The following is a 20,321-nucleotide window of genomic DNA, read 5'->3' as shown; positions in this document are numbered from 1 at the left end:
AATGAAACCAACTATTTCCTGTTAGAACACCATTTCAATAAAATAATCATGTGTTTGAGCTTTGAAGAATTTTTGTCACTCAATTCTAAAACAATTTTCTTTTTCACTTTGTAAAGCATCTTAAATAGGCATCTAATCCTGGCAGAACTGTAGGTGAAATGGACTTCTGTATTCACCAGAATGGCCTGCCACTTTCCTGCATGACAAGTGGGAAGAGCAACAAAAGAGATATGTATAATTCTTTACTTAAAAGTGTATTTTCAAATCTTTGTTTCCCCCTAAATATGATAAAAAAACCCAAACATAGAAGTCCAGAAATTCTAAAAAAGATTATGCCAGGTGTTTTGAGGGAAAGCTATGGGAACAGATGGCCTTACCGGAGGAGGTAAAATAAAAATTTCTAGATACTATATTTGAAACTTGGTGAAGAAGAGCAGCTGAATCTGGAGGATGGTGCCAGAATCTACCCTCTGATTTGAGTGAAGAACTTGACAGAAATGCAGAACCAAAGCAATAGGGTCTGTATCCCTTCTTATTTCCAAAAATCAGACTGAAGGCCAAGACCAAATTAATAATATAGCCTTCACATGGAGGCTGTTCTCTGACTTCATGTGTGCTACCATACGTGGCCCTGTTCACAACACTTGTATAAGTCTAAAACCTTCCATAGAGTCAGCACATGTAATCTCCACTGCTGGCACCAATTATGCTTGGCGTTGTATCCAAACACCCACTTTGCACCAGATCTGTCAGTATCAAAGCCATGAGGCTGGAACTTTTCCTGTGCTCTGGAATACATTGATTCAAATAACTCGTCAAAGCTGTAATTACAAGTAACTGTTATATCTGCATGCTTTGGGACTGGATATCACTAGAGACTAGAAATTTATGATTAAGGTGATAACAATAGCAAAACGTATCATATCATACCATACTGTACATAGGGTCTGTTGGGCAAATGACACCTTTAGGGACTTGGGGCAGCATTCTGCTGCCCTCTTGCTGTGGTGGTCTACAGTTGAAAAATGTTAATATATACTTCCTTTGTAAGTCTATATGTTCTTAACAGTTTATGCAACTAAAATAATTATGCATATTATTTATAGGGTTTTAAACAAACATGCACATACATTATAATCATATTTGTAAAAAGAAGTCCAGACTGCATGGAGGCAAGTAGATCTATCAGGCAGATAACAGGTAGGATCTATGGAGGAGTTCAGAAGGAGCAATGAGCTGAAAGGCTCATTGATGATCCACATAAGTAACCAGCAGGATCTGGTTACTTATGGCATACTCTGGTCCACATGGTATACTTTGCTGTTCACCCAGCAACCTGTAAGCAATGCTGATGAAATTCATGGGCCAGTTCTTCAGCAGGCAGCTTTGCATGTGGAGGTTTACCAAGGAAGCTCTTAGGGCTTGGTTGTACCTTTTGCCCTGGCTGTTGGAGAACATAGAGGTGAACAGCCCTGCTGTTCACAGCAGGTCTGCACCCTTTCTTGTTCTGCAAAATAGGTTCTATGTGGCAATAAGTACACATATTGACACAGTCTTTACCATGTAGCTTGTGTCCCTAAATTATAACAGTCATGGAGAAGACATGAATATACAGCAAAATGTTTGATCCTCTGTCTGAAAATACCTTGAAATGCTTTAAGCAGATTCAAAATTTAACCGTAATAGCTATGCAAGTTTTTTAATAAATTGTTCTGCAGAAGAATGAAAACTGTGTAAGTAAGAATTGAAAGTACAATGAATGTTTCTGAAAATAATTTTAGGGCATTCAGTCCGGCTGTGCATTTCTTTCATTGGTTCCTACACACAAGTAGTCAATTTTGTGAAATATTTAAACAAGAGACATTGTCTTTGAAATTTGTAACATCATTTACTTTCAGCTCTGTTTTTTCATATTAGCTTATATTACTAGAAAATAGAAACTAAGTCATTTTTACTACCGCTGTATATTCATAGCAAGCAGAAGTGGTTGCATTGGGAAAATGGACAAACAGATGTGAGTTCTTTAAAACTTTTCTCATGTGGAAACTGCATGCTATGGTTTGGTTTACATGAGAATAGCAATCAAAATACCAGCTTAGCCCTCATGTCTTGTATTACTCACCTCTCTTTTATTCACAGCTTTCCACCACCTTCTCCTATTTAAAGTACTTGCTTCCATGAAGTTTTCCCAGTTTATTTCCTTAAATCTTGCCTCCCCCTGCTGGTTGTGCAAAACAGAATCTGTAAATAAAAAAACCCACATCTTCCTAGAGGCAATTTATGTGAGAAAATCATCATCAATAAGAAAGTTCCAGTCTTTATTATGAAGTACCAATGGCAAATCTCCATATATACAATGGAGGTTCTTGGACCTCCTCTGAGCTGCGTCATTGTTTACTCAAACAGAGCAAGATCCACTTTCTCTCAAACATGCCAGTGGTGTTTTTTGGTTCTTGGGGTTTTATTTTTGTATGAGTTTTTTTGGTTTGCTGGTTGGTTGGGTTTTCTTGTGGGGAAAGAAGGGGGTGGGGTGGTTAGTTGTTTGGTTTCAGGGTTTCTTTGTGTGTGTGTGAAAAGGATAGTGTAACAAAGTTTCTGTATGCTATATTTTTTAATAATTGGGTAAAGTTAGAAAAAAATAGGTGGACACAGCTTTATTTTTGGTTCCACATCCAGTACATCTTTACTAAGTGACTGTGTACAGAGACAGAATGCCTATACTGTAAGTTGGTGCATTTTCTAATCTGCTTAAAATTTTCTGAAGAGCCAGCAATTTATTTCTGTAAAGTCTTAATTAACTTTAATTGCCATAGGTCTATTTATACCTATTTTCATCCATTTATTTAGTTTTTCTTTATGCTTACAGAACCACTATAAGAACATCTAGACTTCGATGCTGAAAATAGTTTGCTAATTCAAACATATACGAACCACAGGATGTATAATTTTCAGAACTACGTCTACATGGGCTGCAATTTACATTAAATTGCTGTTTTGGTTAAATGGTACCTTAGCTACCAAGCAACTCTTTGAATAGTTGTTTCTTTAATTATTATTTAATTTTGTGGTTATGACTGGTTTTCAGTTAAAGAGGGTACTAGTGACAAATTCAATTAAAAGAAAATAGAGGACTTAATGGTCCATGTTAATGATTCATTTCATACATAATATTCCATCATTTTCTGTGCAAATTTATAATAAGCTCTTAGCTTGTATTAATAAATGCTTACATTTAGTCTACATAAACTGTAGTGATTAAAATATTTTGCTAATGATATCTGTTGATAAATGCTTTTAAAACAATTAGGTTTTTACCTTGAAGTAGTTTTATCACCACAACTTTTTATGCAAATGCATATTTTGTCATTGAGAGGGAAACAAAAGTATAGGAATGTAATAACATATCCACAAGTAATGTTTTTTGATATTTAAACAGCTCATGATATGCATCTGCTACGCTCAGGAAAACAAACTTTGACGAATTATGGCAATCAGTTCAATATGCTATCTGATTTTATAGTATCACATGAAGAAGAAGGAGTTTGATAAATCACCTTTTCAGGTATCTGAAGTAAGAAAAAATACTTATCTATTCCACAGCAGAGGCAGAAATTTTAGCTTCTACTGTTTCTAAATAGTATGTGTAGGAGTGAAAGGGTGGGTAAGTAGCTATTACAATCTTGATTTTACATTTTGCATCTTCACTGATGAAGATAGATTGTCTTCCGAAGTGAATAAAGTCATAATTTACAAACTTTTAAGAATATTATTACTGTGTTAAGATACCATGCTGTTTTGGGACAATTTTTTTTTCATTGCTTTTTCTTGCACTGAGAAATTAGTGCACAATCATTTGCTTTAAGTAAAGAATGCTATTAGTTTCAGTGGTAAAACAGACATATTGTAGTTGCTTCTGCAAACTGCTTGACTAGTACTATTGGTATTTAAAATATGTTTGGGTTTTTTTTCAGGATTAAAGATACAGGAAAGCAAAAAGAAGAAAGATCTGAAGATTTTTAAGAGCAAAACAATGATTCAGGAACAAAAGACTATGCAAAATTCAATAACAGTCATGTTCCTAAATCACTGACATAATCTGTAAATATTCTGTGTCTTCTTTATTTAAATGTTAGGTGGTGGCACTGGTTAAGGAGTGGGATAAGTGAGTTACAATTAGTTTAACTTCATGACTTTTAGAAGTACTGAAATTCAGTATGCCATTCGGAAGTTGCTGTCATTTTTTCTATAAAAGGTGAAAAAAAAGGTGTCAGATTTCTTCTTTGAAGCAAAAGATTTCTTATATCCTTGCCTGAAGAAACTCTTTATGTTGGCAGTCTGAGCCAAAATCTTTGCAGTTTGTGTTTCTGAAACTTCCACTGCAAAATCTGTTGACACCAAAATCTGAAGTTATTTAAGCGTTTCAGGAGTAAATAATCAGAATTTAAGAACAAATATAGGTCAGAATTATCAGGATCAGTGCGCGACAAACAGAAATTTAAGTTTGCTTTCCTTTCAAACAGAGTGATGGTAACATTTTTTTCAGATTCCATCAATAACCAGTGAAGTTATATTCTTAAAAAATTCGAGTCCTCCTCTAAATGCTCCAGAGCTCCATATACGATCATATTAGTATTCATTTATCCTAAAAGAAAGTCAGCAAAAGCTGTATGTTCTTTGGTCATAATCTTTTTGTTCCTGGCTATTTCCAGAGGAAGGATCTGAAACCAAGATTCACTTTTCAAGTACAAGTGAATAGCCACAGCAAAAAGTGCAAATGTCAGGACAACCTAAATCATACGTGTATGGGTTTCTTCACATGGGAGGCCTATAAATGTAGATGACATACAAGGAATACATATAAATTGGTTCTGTATGATACATTTTCACCTCCTTTATCAAATTTTAGTTCAAATTCCATCAATTTTGTTCAATATGGAATTTATGGTTTCTTGCCAAAACCTTGGTAAAACTGAGCTGGTGGTATCCCTGAAACATCACTGCAAGATCCATGGCCGCAGTAATCTTAACCTCAGACAACTGGCCAAAGGTGACCTGATGTGGGGGCTTTGCCATCCAGAGCTAATAGCTGCTGATCTGCTTGGTTTTTTGGAAGCTGATCACAAGGCAGCTGGTGCCCAATACTGAATGGCAGCAGAAAGGATGGAGGAGGGTGCACCTTATTGTGTCCTCTGTCTGTCTCTAGGGCTTAACCCATAAGCTAGACAGTAATATGAACTGAAATTAGGAAGACTGTCATTACTCTCGTGTACTTCTTGAGGAAATATTTTAATACACAACTTGTTATTTATGTTTTCCAACTTAAAGTTATTCATGTACTGAAGGATTCCCAAGTGTTTTACAAGTAAGGAAAAAATCACCTGTCAAGAAATTCCAGATGTTTATTCTTTAAAGTTTCTAAGCCATATATCTATCAATCAGGGACTGAGCCAAATAGGTGACAGTCTTTTAAAGGATTCTTAAGAACCATGCAGATTTTACATTTAAGTGCTACACACTTGGCAGAGGGGTTATGTTACATTCGCAACTTGGTGATCTGGGTGGATCCCTGCTGCAACTGATTGCCAAGTAGTGTAAGTTAGAGAGAATGTTTATGTGCAGCCTTGTGGTTGCATTTGCTCAGCAAGGGGGGACGGTGGTAGTGAGACAGGCAGCCTCTAGCAGCAAACAGCGTGGAGGGGTGCCTGCAAGCATACCCACCCCTTCTGCTGCTACCATTCTATAATGATTATCATAAGAAACTGAAAGGCATTTTTACTTCTAATATTGACCAGTACAATCACAGCTATATTCTCAGGAACATTTTCCATCTGTTTGTGGCTATAATATTTGATGTTGCAATTATTTAAGAACACAGTTGTTTATTTTCCTCAGAAATACTCTTCAGGGGTCAGCAGTATTTATTTCCACAGCACTATGGATTTCCACCTCTAAATATTTCTTCATATACTTCGGTGAATGTTTTGTTGTCACTGGTAGCCACCCCTATATTGAATATTCATACTGTAAAGACTGTGTGAGAAGATACATAATTCTCTAAGCTATCTTGTACAAGGTATATAAAAATGCATAAATAACCCTATAGCACAGCAATGTCCTTGAGAAAGATCATTTGGAAATTGGAAAGATTAAGGGAAATTCCCTTAATTGCTAAAAAGTGTGTCTATTTTTAATGCTATGCTGAGACAACAGAAAATATATTGTTAGAGAAAACATAACCATACCAAATTTTGATACTTTTACTTCAGATCTCTAAATATCTGAGTTTGGTGCCTTATTTCCTAGGAAAACTGTTGAACATTATAAAAATACTCAAATGCAAGTAATGGGAAAAGACTGCAGTATCTCCTGGATCCCTAACCTGGATTATGACAGCTTTCACAGACTTCCTTGCTATATGATGAGGTTGTTAGCAGAGTGCTTGAATGATCTCAGGCTACAGATTTTTTTCACATCTGGAATTTGGTCTTCTGAAGTTTCCTGATATTTTTTTTCTTAGGTTGCAGAGGGACCCCTGCTATGGTACATTTTTCACTTTGGTGTCTGCAGTTAAATGGGATAAATTCAGACCAAACATGTTCTGATTAGGACAATAAATAGTATTGGGATTAGTTACTGAAAACACTGTTGTGCCCTGATCTTTCAGATGTCCACCTCCTCCTATATTACTTTGATAACAAGATTATGGCCTAATTTGTGCAAGATCAATATTTAAACTGTAATAACACCAGCTACCTCAGACTTATTTTCTCCAAGACTGATAACATGTTTTACAGAAAGGGATGGGAACATATTGTCTGTCTTTATTTTATCTGTCAAGGTATCTATCAGGTCTTTAATATGCTACTTGATTTAGTAAAATTGATTTTTTTTTCCCAATCAGTAGGCTAAGAAAGTTATCAAACCTATCTGAAGACTCTAACACAGCCTGGGTCATTTGTATAGCAGAAAATTTTACTAATTATTTAATTTTTTTAACTGTACAATAAAAGACAATTTCAATTACTTTAAAGTAGAAAACAGATGTTAGTGAATTTGCATGGGCTAATTAACTTTCTACAAATACCTCACTGTGAGTTTAGAAAGCTTCAATTGCAAAATTAAACATATCAAAAGAACACAATCTAATATGCCCAAAACAAAGTAGATCGTCTGAAATGCGAGTAACATATTAATGGTTATTCAAAAATTGAATTCCATTGTTTTTTATGTGAGCTGCATTAAAAAGGAAAAACAAAAAATAGAGGGCATTTATTTTTCTTTTGTAACTACAACACTACAAAAATCTACCCAAAAATCCAATGGACTGAATACTAGTGTGCAAATAAGTTAGGACTTCCCGTGCTTGTCCCTGAGCAATCACACAGCATCACTTTATTTAGCAGCCCCTGCAGTGACTGTAGTTGTCTAAGAGGGCGAAATGAAGGTTCAGACCTTTTCTCGCATCTAGCAGAATCTTTCTAATAGGGCCATGATTCCACAGATGGATCTTCTCCCCTCTGTTCTTCAATACACGAATCTGATGTCAAGGAAGACAATTATTTCTCAGGACTCTGGGCATGGAGTATTTTGTTTACAGGATTGGTTACCAGTAGGTATTCTCTCCTATTTTTACACATAACTTGTTATGTTTTTCATTCCTTCTTCCTACTTTAGTCACTGTTGTCCACTGCTCCTCCAAAAGACCTGCTCTTTAAAAACCTAAATGCAGGTCCAACTCAGAATCTCCTTCAGGAAGCCAGCTGCTTGGCCTTTCCATTGGCTGTATAAATGATGTAGACATTCACTGTAGGATAGGACCTGCACTGACCACATCAAATTTCAGTACTGCCTCATGCAATTATTGCTTCATGTGGATATACTGGATGCAAATCATAAGATTTATCAAAAAAACTGCTTAGTTGCAAGGAAAGGATGGATGGAGGGAGGGAGGGAAGGAAGGAAGGAAGGAAGAAAGGAAGGAAGGAAGGAAGGAAATGAGGATGTACAAGAGTAGAAAGCCAGTTTCTAGGGGGCTTATTCAATCACAAAAAAATGAGACAGGGAAAACCCAGTACTCATCTTCAAATACAAGAAAGGTGGCTTCAAGGAGAAAGACAGCAGATTGCACTCCATGTTTGTTGAAGATGCAGGAGATAATAATGCTGAAAACTGCAATATGGAGCTTATTACTGAGTTTAGACATTAGAAAAGACAAAAGAAGTAACAGTTTCTCTCACTGTAAGGACAGTGAAGTAAATTAATAGATTGCCTAGGGAATTTTTGGAATCCCCAGACTGAAGGTTTTTAAAAACAGGATAGACAAACATCTGTCGGGGAAGATTTAGTTACAGCTGGTCCAGCCTTGGGGTAGGAGGAGGGACTGAACATTCTTTCTAGCTCCCTTCCAGACCTACTTGCTACGAATCTGTGATAAACAGCAATAATACTTCAACAGTAGACACTGAGAGGTCACTCAGATAGGGAGACAAAAGAAAGAGTAATAGTGAGGAAAATTAATGAGATTTTAACAGTCCTTAGTATCTCTGGTTACCAAACTACACTTTTTTCAGGAATATTTCCACCAGAAAAAAAAGTGATATGAAAGCAAGTTTAATATTTTGAGATGCTAGAGCATAGGACCATAGGAGGAAACATGATATGGGAGATAGGTCAAAAGACAAAAAAAAAAAAAATCAGAATCCAAGCAGAGCAAAGGTAGCTGTCATACACAAAGAACTTTATTCCTACAGTGGGTTTAATTGTTATCAGGCCAAAGAAGATAATAATTTTTACATTAGTCTATAAATGTTGCAAAAAGACAACTCTTCTTTGGGTCACTGTACTCTTTAAGCAACTCTCAGCCAGACCCAGAATTAATTAAGATAGATCAGATAGATGATTATGACAACACTATTGCAAGCATACAAAAACGGCATTTTTGCCCCTATGATTAATATGCAAAACTATGTAATATTTTGCATTAATACATGCAAGCTGAGAAGCTGGTATATGTAACTATATATGTGAAGCTGATTGTATTTAAATGCCTCTATTGTAAGGCATATGCACAAAACAACAAAGTTAAGACAACTGCGTTATTTTTTCTTTTCATGAATCTTGCATGTTTAGCCATAGAGCAATAATGCTGTGTTCAACATTACAATGGAATAAAACATTTTCTGTTATTTAAAAAATATTTTTAAATACTGTAAGCCTGTGACATTATTTTTACTACATTTTAGCCTGTTACAGATTCTCACGTTTTATTTGATTTTCTTTTTTTCGGCAGGTGAAGCCAGACACAAAAATCACAGCATCCATGTGCACAGTCAATCAGCTGTCACATTGTAAGCATGCTTCACATTTTTCTCTTTCTAATATGAGGCTAAACAGAAATTTATTTCTGAATCTTATTCAGATGAACGGTCAAAAATTTTATTTCAGATGGCACCAACTCCAATATTTTAAATTCAAATACTAATTTTTAAAATGTTGTACAAGTTTTACCATTATCTCTGACAGAGGTAGGTTTATTTTCAAGCACATATCTGGAAATCCTGCTTAAATATGAATGGAAAACAGTAAGTGAACTATTTGTGTAATCAGCTCTATACTGCATGTTTTCTTTCTGTTCCTATTTCACAGGCCTTAATCCTTATTTAAGGGTAAAAATGAACAACTGGCATATGCATTAATCATTTCAGACTGTTCTTCAGTCATCACTGTGCATACACATGGGCAGTATAATCAAATCTAGAAATTTAAACAAGGTATGGGTTTTTCTTCTTATTTATACCATCACTTCACTGTACTGTTGTTTACTTTGTGTGTAGGTGAGGAGTCAGTCACCTGACTTTTTTTTAATGAATTATTTCAGATATATATTAAAATGGAATTAATTTAAGTAACCCAGATAAGACCATTTCTTACTGTCTGCTGCCATTTTCATTTTCCCCCCTGAAATGTTCATTATCTGCAATAAATATTTGACTTTTTCACTAAACAGATCTGAAGAATCAAGAGTATCACTGCATCAGCCTTTATAACACAGAATACTCTCTGATTGTAGTGACCGTTTTGTTCGATGAAGGGGTGTGGGCAAAGCAAGAGTAGAGAAGAGGCACAGCTATGTCCCAGTAAGAAGCAGAATTTAAATGGCATAAAGAGCACAAAGTCTATGATAAAAACATCGCCTTAGCCATTCTCATCGAAGCTGCACATCTCGCATTTCCACTCCAGTGATTCTGCAGCCTGTAACAGGCACAGCAAGGTTTGTCAGGAGCCGCATGTCTGGGCTGACCACCTCTGAAGGTTCCAGGTTCTCACAGAGCTGCTCCTGTTTCTGCACAACTTGTGCTGGACAGTGTTGTACAATCAGTTTCCAAATGCAGTGCTGCTCAGTGCAGTCACACATGTAACCTCAAAGGGGGAAAGAAAATGGCATGAGGCAGAGGTCAGAGGCAAGTTGCTATGAGTGATTGGGGGATGGTTGAAGTGGAAGAGTGGAACTAGGGCAGCAAAGATGATGGGATTTTGTTTTCCCATCCTCTGACAGCAACTTATGGGTCACATTCCCTCCCTCTCACACATGGACAGTGCAGAGCAAACTTTAGCTAAAAAGAAGGTAGTTATAGCCATAAAATTCTAAGTACAGCTCAATTACAGACCTGACAATAATATGTGTTTGGTGACAGAAACTGTAAGCAGCACTGAATACACCAGTTAATAGTTCAGATATGTAATTTTCTCCACTACAGGTTTCTCCTTACTCCTGCTCATTTATCGACAGTCAAAAAGATCTAACAAAGCCCAAGCAAAAGCAGAGGATGAATTCTTTGCTGCCCATGTCACAATGACATTACCTTAAATTTTTCTATTTTTGAAAAAAAATCCAGATTTTAACATACATAACACAATTTCTCACAATTATCTTCCACCATCCATGGCTAGGCTTCGGGAACGAAGATTTGGGAAGGACTCTATCCATATTGTCTTCATTGTTTGCTAATTACCTATGTTAAAATGTGTTAACAAACATTCCACAAAGACACTGAAAAGCAGGAGTAAGCATAAATCCTGGAATTTACAATTCTAATGTCCCAAACATGTTCTATTAACTGCAGCTCTGATTTATTTCCCCATCCTCTTGTTCCAAGATCTGCACTTTGTCTTTTTTTTTTTGATGAACAAAGATCATGAAAAAGATTGTAAGTGAGGCAAATTGCATGCCTGTTTATATTAGTGTTACCTATATCATATATATAATTTGCAAACTATTCCCTAAAGAAATGGTATCAAACTTTTGGGGACAAAAAAGGATCTGACGACAATCTGTTTTCATTTCTTTTCTTTCAGATGTTCCATGATATTTCATCTGCTTTATCTGCTTAGATTAATGTCTTGTACTGCATCTACTCCTTTCCCATCACTGTCCATTTGTTTTCTTTTTTTCTTCTTGGTTTTAATGTTCATTAACTATACTATTTGATTTGATGATGCCATCACAATTTGAAGAAAACAAGTCCAAGTCTATTTGAACAGAATCTTACATTTACTCTGTAAGCACTCTAGATAAAATATAAAGGCTTCTGTATTTTTGAGTTTGGTTTTAGTTGTTTGTTTTGTTTTGAGGAGACTGTTTGTTTCAACACACATACATATTTTTTAAAAAAAAGCAGTATTCCAAAATCCGTAAGTTATGTACACACTTGATCTGCAAAGTTCAGCACCAAGGTAATTTTACTTAGATGTTTTATGAAGTTATTTAGCATGAATGCCTTTACTTTATAAGCTACAAAACTTAAAATAAAGTTCTGTTCTTCATCTTTTCATCTGGGTGCTCTAAGCACAGAATTGGTTTGAGCAATAATTATTAGATAGTTTTGACTAAAAGATGCTTTCATCTTAACACCAGAATTACCAAAGGCAAGTGCTCAGGAAAAAAGCAGAACTTCTGTGAAATGAACAGAACTATTAACAGTATTTGCCAAGGACAGAACTATTATCAGCACTTTGGAATACCTTTTAGTTAAGCAAAAATCTATCAACTTTAACAGAACTTCCTGCCTGGAAGTGTCCTCTAAAACTACTGTTAAAATGAGAAATATTGGGGATTTTTTTATTCCTTTTAAATCAACAGTTTAGAAAGCCTGTAAATGAAGGAAAAAGCTCTCCCTGCCGAAAAAAAAGAGAAAAGATAACCTTAATTTTCATTTCAATTCCATCAGCATGTAACGGGAGCAACTCCTTTAAATCAATAAGGTCTCATAAAGTATTTACAGACAAAATTAAGCTGTTGAAAACAGATGTAATTTAAATATTTAATAACACCCTCTCTCTCGATCTAGAAAATTTAGTATAATGATTTTTTTATTTAAAAATCAAGCAAACAAAATAAAAAAACAATCCTGTTCTTAGCTATTTAATGACAAAAAAAAAGGCGAAATCTAACCAAGGGAAAATTTTCAGTCAATCAAGTTGCATTGTAGATTCACTCAGTTAGAAGTGTTAGGAAACTATAACACTGCAATATAAGCTCAGTGTATTTACGAGTAATATTTGCTTATGCAGGTAATTAATCATCATGATTAATTACACTAGAAAGTGGACAGATTATTTCAGTAAACCAAGATTACTTGCCTATGGGTAAAGTTCTAGGAGCTGCATATGTACACTTACACTAATAAATGATAAGAATCACTGCTGAGGCAGGTTGCAGAGCTTGGGAAAAGTAGTAAGTTACTAAGTGAAACTGCTTTTGGCAACTATTGACCTTAGAGTTCTTAACCTGGAGGATATATAAACAACACAATGTTCTCTGGCAAGTTTTCCCTGATAACCTGCTGGAAAAGGGACAGAATATCCTCCAGCCATTTTGCATGCACAATTTAACAATTATGCGGTCAGAAGAAGGATGATTTTTTTAAGTGCTGGGATTGGTAGATGTTTACAGGCTTTACACATTTACAAAGGAATTTCAAAATCTAACATAGCATAATCAATATCAACTCCAATTCTTCTATACTGAGATAAATGATATCAATCACTCTACTGGGAACACACACATAAAAACCAGAAAGAGAGGAAGGATTCAGACTGCATAAAGCAGGTCATATGGATCAAAATCATAGCACTGGCAATCCTGGCTTAAAGACAGAATGTTATAGTAAGACTATCTCCATCAGTATGGAAAATCTGAAAAATTATTTTGATGTATTTAAAAGCAGTGTATTCTAAACAAAGAAACACAGTAAATTTATTTCACGTTTCTATTATAGTTGAATAAAAATTTTCAAAAACACATCAAAAGTTAATTCTAGATAATTATTATAATTATGAACTATACTCAGAATGAGAATATAAATGGTTTATAATTTCTACCTTTTCTTAAAAATCATATTTTCATTTTAAGTTTCACTAAACATTTTGCAATCCATTTTGTAAAATATTACAAACAACGTAATGCAATCCAAAAAGAGCTGGGGACACACACACACACAGTTTAACTTTTGAATTTCTTTCAACTGTCAGACTTTCCAAGTTTTCTTGGTTACACTCAGGAGGCAGAAGGCAAGAGAAACAACTCATCCCAAACCCTTTGCTGCCACAGTTTTATTGACATCTATCTATTGGTGTTTCCACAGTTTCCATGCATTCATCGATCAGATGTAAATTACAAGGTGCTTGATTGGGTCTCCTTCCCCCTAACCATTCCCTGCTAACTAGCAGTGCTTGCCAACTGCTGCAGCAAGCAAGATGAGCAGCAGCAACAGCACTTCTACTGTTTTGGTAGGTCTTGTCCACCACCAGTAGATAACAACTGCTCACTTAACACCTATTGAACGTCTTGAGCATAATCATCCCATTGAAGAACGCAGCTGTCACCCTTGATCAAGCATGAGACATCACTAGCAGCAAGTAATTTAGAAGAGTAGGTCCATAAATTCAAACACTGTGGCAATTTCAGAGGAACTCCTTTATACTGGAAACAAGTACAGAAAAATGTCTAACCAGTGTGGAGAGCAGAGGCATAGAAGATGAAAGTTGCAGAAAAGCTTTTTTTTTCATAATACTTAAAGCTAGTGAATGATCAGAGAAAATACTGTGAGTCAATGATACAAACATTCCCGGAGAAATGGGCTGGGCACCACTGGAGAGATTTAATACATACCCAAGTTGAAATACTCACAGCCACCTACAAATGAAGCTCCCAGACATTATTGTATAGTCTCCACTCTGCTAAATTACAGTTCTTATGATTCATAAGCGTGGATTTTGTGTATTTTAAAGCATAATTATGTCTAAAGTTCCCCTCAAACTGGTTGTCTCAGTTTGAAGAGACTGGAAGGTTTGCTAAACAGGATGAGTTATGGGACAAAACTCCTCTCTCTCAGCAATTGTGAATTAGAAATTACAGGGCTTTAATCGAGGAAGTGTGGAAAACAGAAGAGATAACAACCCTTTATTAAAAGATATATATGTTAGCAAAAAACAGTAACAGAACACAAAAAAAACTAGACAGTAATCCTAGAAAAAAAGGTCTGGGTGAATACTTCTGTCCTGTAGTGCAGTCCTAATCGTGGCCTGCAGGGGGCGCTGTTGGGCTCTGCAGGTGCAGAGCCTGCAGTTCTCTGTTACGGTCGGCAGGGGGCGCTGTTGGGCTCTGGCGGTCACCACGTGGGGAGAGGGGTCTGGGGGCTGCTCTCGGGTCGCGGGAGGAGCAGAAAAGAAGATGGGGGACCCTACCCCCAATGGAAGAAAGGGGTAAGGAGAACAGTTCACCCCCAACAGGACTCATTGTGGTTCTCAGTTGATAGCATCCCAAAAGCTCCTCCTTTTCTCGCAGCGAGCACAGAGACTCTCCGATGAAAACACAGCAAGGTCCGCCTGGAGTCACGAGGCAGTGTGCAAAAACCAGTCGAGACCAGTGATCCGGCTTCACCAGGACGAGAAACCAGAAAGCCTGGCTTCCAGGCTTTTTCTCTAAAAGAGCCCACGCACAGACTCTGTTCCAGAGAGAGAGAGCACCCAGCAAAAACAACTGTCCTGTGTGAGGGCGGCCAGCAACCCCCCAGTCTCTGATGGGCCATTAACCAGGAATTCGGCCAGATCCTTTGTGAAGCTAATTGGTTTTGTTCCCCCACTCACTCAGGTTCTTGTAGTGGAGCAGGGGAAGAAAAATTCTCCTGAATTCCTAACCTACGACACTGGCATACCCCACTAGCTAGCCCCAGTGAGAGGATTGCCAAGTCCAAAAGGAGCCTGAAAAGATATTTGTGTGAGGGACAGTGGGGAGAGGGACAAAGAGGAACAGTGGGAGAAGAAGGGCAGAGATGGTATTGTTCGGCCCAGTGGACAAGGAAGAGCAATTATGGAAATACAAGCATCAAAACTTTTTTTTTTGTAACTGACAAGGTACCAGTTTAATGACAGTATAGATGATATCGCTGTGTTTCACTGACCCTAGATGTATTTTGAGGGAGCAGGAATAATGAGTCCTGTGGGTGTCACTTACAAAAAAGTATGAACTGTTCACAAATAATTTCATCACTGTGCTTGCCAGAATCAGGCTCTCCTTTATCTTCACTGATAGATGTCATTTTGTTCTATGTTTTTCTTGAACCAACATCTTGAATGCAACCTTCTGTTTGTGAGTGACTAAGATTGATGTTCCTTCATCCTGCCTGTGAAACCAAAAGTGAGTTCATTGTTTCTATGCCCAGCACTGAGCAAAGGCAATGGGGCATCCAGGATGGAAAGACATTAGTTTTTACAAGGCTCAGGTTTGAATATTAGGAATGGCATTTGGAAGACAAACACCTTCAGCTTATGAGAGAAGCAAGTCTGCCGTTTGAGGCACCGAGATCAGTCCCTGTTATGAATATCCAAACTTCATGGGGATTACAGATATTGTCACGTATTATGTAAAAGTACACAATTGGATTAATTTCATTTAATGCTCCCCGACTTTTGAGAATTTTTGATGTCCATGACTGACCCATCAACATTTCTAACATCATTCATATATCACAATTAAATTACTATTGTATCACGAAATGTACCTTTGCAAAATATTCAGAGTGTGTTTTGTAATCCAAAGAGGTGAGAGTATCGGATGAAGAATCAAATGAAAAGTTTATGTGGGATGTGCTATGAACATAAGAAGATAATCTAAGAGGAGTGATCAAATGCTATGTGGAAGGATAGGCAAGATTATTGGTAACTGTGGCAAACAATAGAAAACTGTTCTTCTGTTTGTGTCATTGCCCTGCGATAACATATTCTGCAAAAACTTTTGCAATCTTTGTGTCTGTATTTTCCTTTTTAGCTTTTGATTATCCTGTCAATTAAGCTGTATGTTCTCCATGAACACTTAAAAACCAGGAATGTGAACATGACTGGGATGCATTTTAACAGATGTTACTTTCCAGGATGAAGGACCACCGCCTCCCTAAGATCCTGCTTTATGGTGAACTTGCCTCCGGCTGCTGCAAGAGAGGAGCTCCGAAGAAAAGATACAAGGACTCCCTGAAGCAACAACTCAGCCTCGGGCATATTGATCACCATAACTGGTCTACTCTGGCCTCTAACCGGGAGGCCTGGAGACAGTCCATTTATAACGCTGCTGATGCTTTTGAGAAAGCACGCAGGATCACTCTTGAGGAGAAAAGACAACGCAGAAAGAATCGAGCCTTGCAGAATATACCATCTAAGGAGTCTTTCTGCTGTGTCTTTTGCAACCGGACTTGCCTTTCTCGTATTGGCCTTTTTAGCCACCAACGCGCTTGCAAGAATCGTGGGTAGAGCCCTTCCCAAATCTTCGTTCGCGAAGCCTAGCCATGATGATGACTTTACTACTAATAAACTCTGTGACTGTTTGTTTTATCCTCCAAGACTTTGTGTTTAAGGAGATCCCAGTTTGTTTTTTCTCCCCTTTTATCCAATGTCAGGGTGTTTAGATTATTTCCCCAGGTCATGGAAGACATAATTTCAGATCAGTACGTCTGCCTGGGCAGACTGAGTTTCCTTCTGTCACATCTGTAAAAATCACGATACCATATGAGATTTGAGGATGGGTTTCTTAACATCCTCTGCTGGTAATGCTGTTCTCAATGAAAACAAGAGCTCTGATTCCAATCAACCAAGAGGCCACCGTATTGATTTCACTGCTATTTTCCTTCCTGGACCAGTGGAGTGAAACAGCAGCCCCTGCAGTGGGGCAGAATTTGCCTCTTCTCCTTCCACGTCGCCTCAGGTGGCTGAGCAGTCTGAGCTACAGGCCTTATCAGTTAGCAAAATGTCAATGGCAGTGCTTTTTGCATATTTCTAAATGTGTCTTCAGGTAGAGTTACTTCACAGATTTGAAACGAAAGTCACAAATAGCTCTGAGTTGCCAGCGATTTCATTTCTCCAGCAAATAAATTCTTTCCCCTCCCAAAAAAAGAAAGAAAAAGAAGGAAAAAAAGGGAAAAAAATCACTATACCACTCTGCCCCATCACATTCACAGCTTTATGGAGAGAATGACTGAATTCATCAACAAAACATGTTGGAAAGAGACAGCTCTGTCCAGGGGCCAGAAGTACAGCATTGTGGATAAAGAGAAATTACTTTAAAAGGTAGAGATCAGTCTAGAAATGGGCAGTCACTGTCAAGGAGTTCAGGATTACAGGTTGCCCACGCACCTGAAGAGGGAATTCAGTGTCTAAAAGAGGCAACAAGATATTCAAGCCATCAATATATGCAGAAGAACTGAGGCCACCTTTCATAAAAAATAATAGAAGAGGGTTGGGAATTACTTCAGCAAACACAGGTGCAAATAAATCCCAAGAGAAAAAGGTGATTTGACCAAGACATAGGCAGGCTACATGGTAGAAGACATTTTTATCAACAAGGTCTAAAATCATGACTGAGGAGATCAACCTGGCAATTTGACTTTGAGAGGAAGTTAACTATGGGTCTTCAACCATAGTGAGGAAGGCAGATTACTGGGACTTCAGAGAACTGAATTCTCAACTACCTGACATATCATGACAATTATAAGACAAAGTAAGAAGCCAGAGGAAAAAAGAACTAGAAAAGAAGTTCTGAAGCTCCAAATTTTAATTTATCTCTTCCCACTCTGGAGCCTGACAAAAAATGCAGTATTAGAAATAAATAAAAACAAAGCATGAAATGGCTTCCCAGAATAAACTGTAATTTATAGAAGGAAAGTAAAATGTCGTCTCTACTCTTTAAAAATCCCTGCAAACTAGAAATGCGCAGAGCAAATGTGTTCTTAGTGAAAGCAGAAAGTCACTAACACATCTGTAATTACCAAGGGGCCTATTCTTCATAAAAATCTATATTATCAGGATGCCCATGTCATCACAGCCTGTTACAAGCAGGTATTTTGCTCTTTTGCAAAACACCTGCATAAATACACAACATAAGTGGCTGTATTAAAGTACTTATCTCTGAATATGGAAAAGGCTTCTTTTTGGATATGTAAATATTCCCTTAAAAGAAAATATAAAAGTAGAGTGAGAGAATGTTTCCATTCTGGCTCAAATTGAAAAAATGCCACAGTACCTTAAATGTAATTTTCTTTGTTTCTTACTTTACAGACCATCTCTCTAGAAGGAGTCAAAGGACAAATAAGCTGGAACTCAATTACCTATGCTAGTGAACCGCATATAGGCATTTAAAAATGGGTACCTCGAGGGTGAACCAAGTGCTTTTTAATGTGTGCCTCTCATGTTTCATTAACATAATAAAATGCAGTATGCACCTTTTCACACTTCTGAAGAAGCCCAAAATGGTCAATAAAGCACTAACTGAACTCAGTGACCAGTGAAATTTTTTTCAAGTTACTTAAATAGTTTTCTTTGCTTTACCTTTGGTGAGCAATTGAATGGAGGTCAAGTAGCTACATCTTGGTCAGATACCCCTTGGTGTACCTGGATGAAGCACCAAAAGATAAACTCTTGAATTTTGTTGCATCATTATGAAAGGGCCACCGGTCATCAAAAGGGAAAAAAAGCTTTGGACATCAGTAAAGATTGTTTCCAGTTGGCCTCAAACTCCTGTGGCAACCACGTAATTAAAAGGGAGACAAACAATCTTTTCCAAGTATCTCAAACATCTGCAAAGTCAAACATTTGTAATCCTGTCTGGCAAACGAAGGCAGGAGTTACTAGGTAGATATGTCAGCGTCACAAACAACTTTTTCCTCTGGTGTTTCAGTCCTTATCCAGTACGGAAGAGAAACAATTGCTTGTTTTTCAAAGAAAAAGAAAAGGGAGAAAAACTACAGGGACAAGTACTATGAACAGCAGTAGTAAATTTCTTATTCAGAGAATTCCTCTCTACTCCATTTCTAGCAATTTCATTACATGTGTGTACGTAAAACCTTTGCAACACCTCAGGCTGTTATTGAATGACTCATTTATGAACCTCCCTTAATGTTCTTCCTGGTCAAACTTTTTTTACAAATTTCTTCATATATAAATATATTTGTTTTGCAACAGCACTACATCAAGTAAAGACTAGTCTCATACAAAAAAGATTCCGTTTCCTTGTGACGTTGTAATTTGTTTCATTGATATATTTCTGACTTGAACTAGCACAGTTTCACTAGAATTTTCCAACTGCATTCATGTATTGTTACTATAGTTGCCATTGTTTCAAAGTAGCTTCTCCTTATTGACTTGTTAGCACTATATTTTTGATAAGGTACTCCACTACTAAAGATAGGAATCTTTTTTAGGATCCACACGCTTTCATTTGTGTATAGGAATCTCTGATCTATATTTACAGTAGCTTTATAATTTAACAGATGTTTGGACAGTTACAGTCCCCTCTGGGACAGTACTGTGTGGTTTTGAACTACTCCAGAGTTGTTCTATGAATATTTTTCCTCACTCTCTTATAGTCCTGGGGGTCTGTAACAGATGCTAATTGCAGTTCCTTCTTTGTTTTTTGATAATCTAGTCTTACCCAAATTATTCCACTTCTGCCCTCATCATTATTGAATTGTATATTACTGATTTTCAAGGTTTAGAGAAATAGATAAGACCACATTATCTACAGCTTATATATACACAGCATAGCTTAAAAGTTTCATATGTGCATATGGAGATGGTGAGAGCATTCAAGAAATAGGGGCTTTTGGCAGAGAACATCCCACACCTCCTGTCCTTTCAGAAATATGCCTTGGAATAATTAGCAGCTCCATCTCAACTTCCCAATTTGCCACAATGCTCTCAGATATTATGCTGCTGCTCCACAGTTTTCAAAGGGGCTTATGATGCTGCATGCAGATCTGTTCTCTAAATCAAATGCT

The sequence above is a fragment of the Neopelma chrysocephalum genome, unplaced genomic scaffold, assembly GCF_003984885.1.
Source record: "Neopelma chrysocephalum unplaced genomic scaffold, ASM398488v2 Primary Assembly neopelma1_25, whole genome shotgun sequence".
Taxonomy (NCBI): Eukaryota; Metazoa; Chordata; class Aves; order Passeriformes; family Pipridae; genus Neopelma; species Neopelma chrysocephalum.
Note: the sequence above shows the minus strand (reverse complement) of the source record.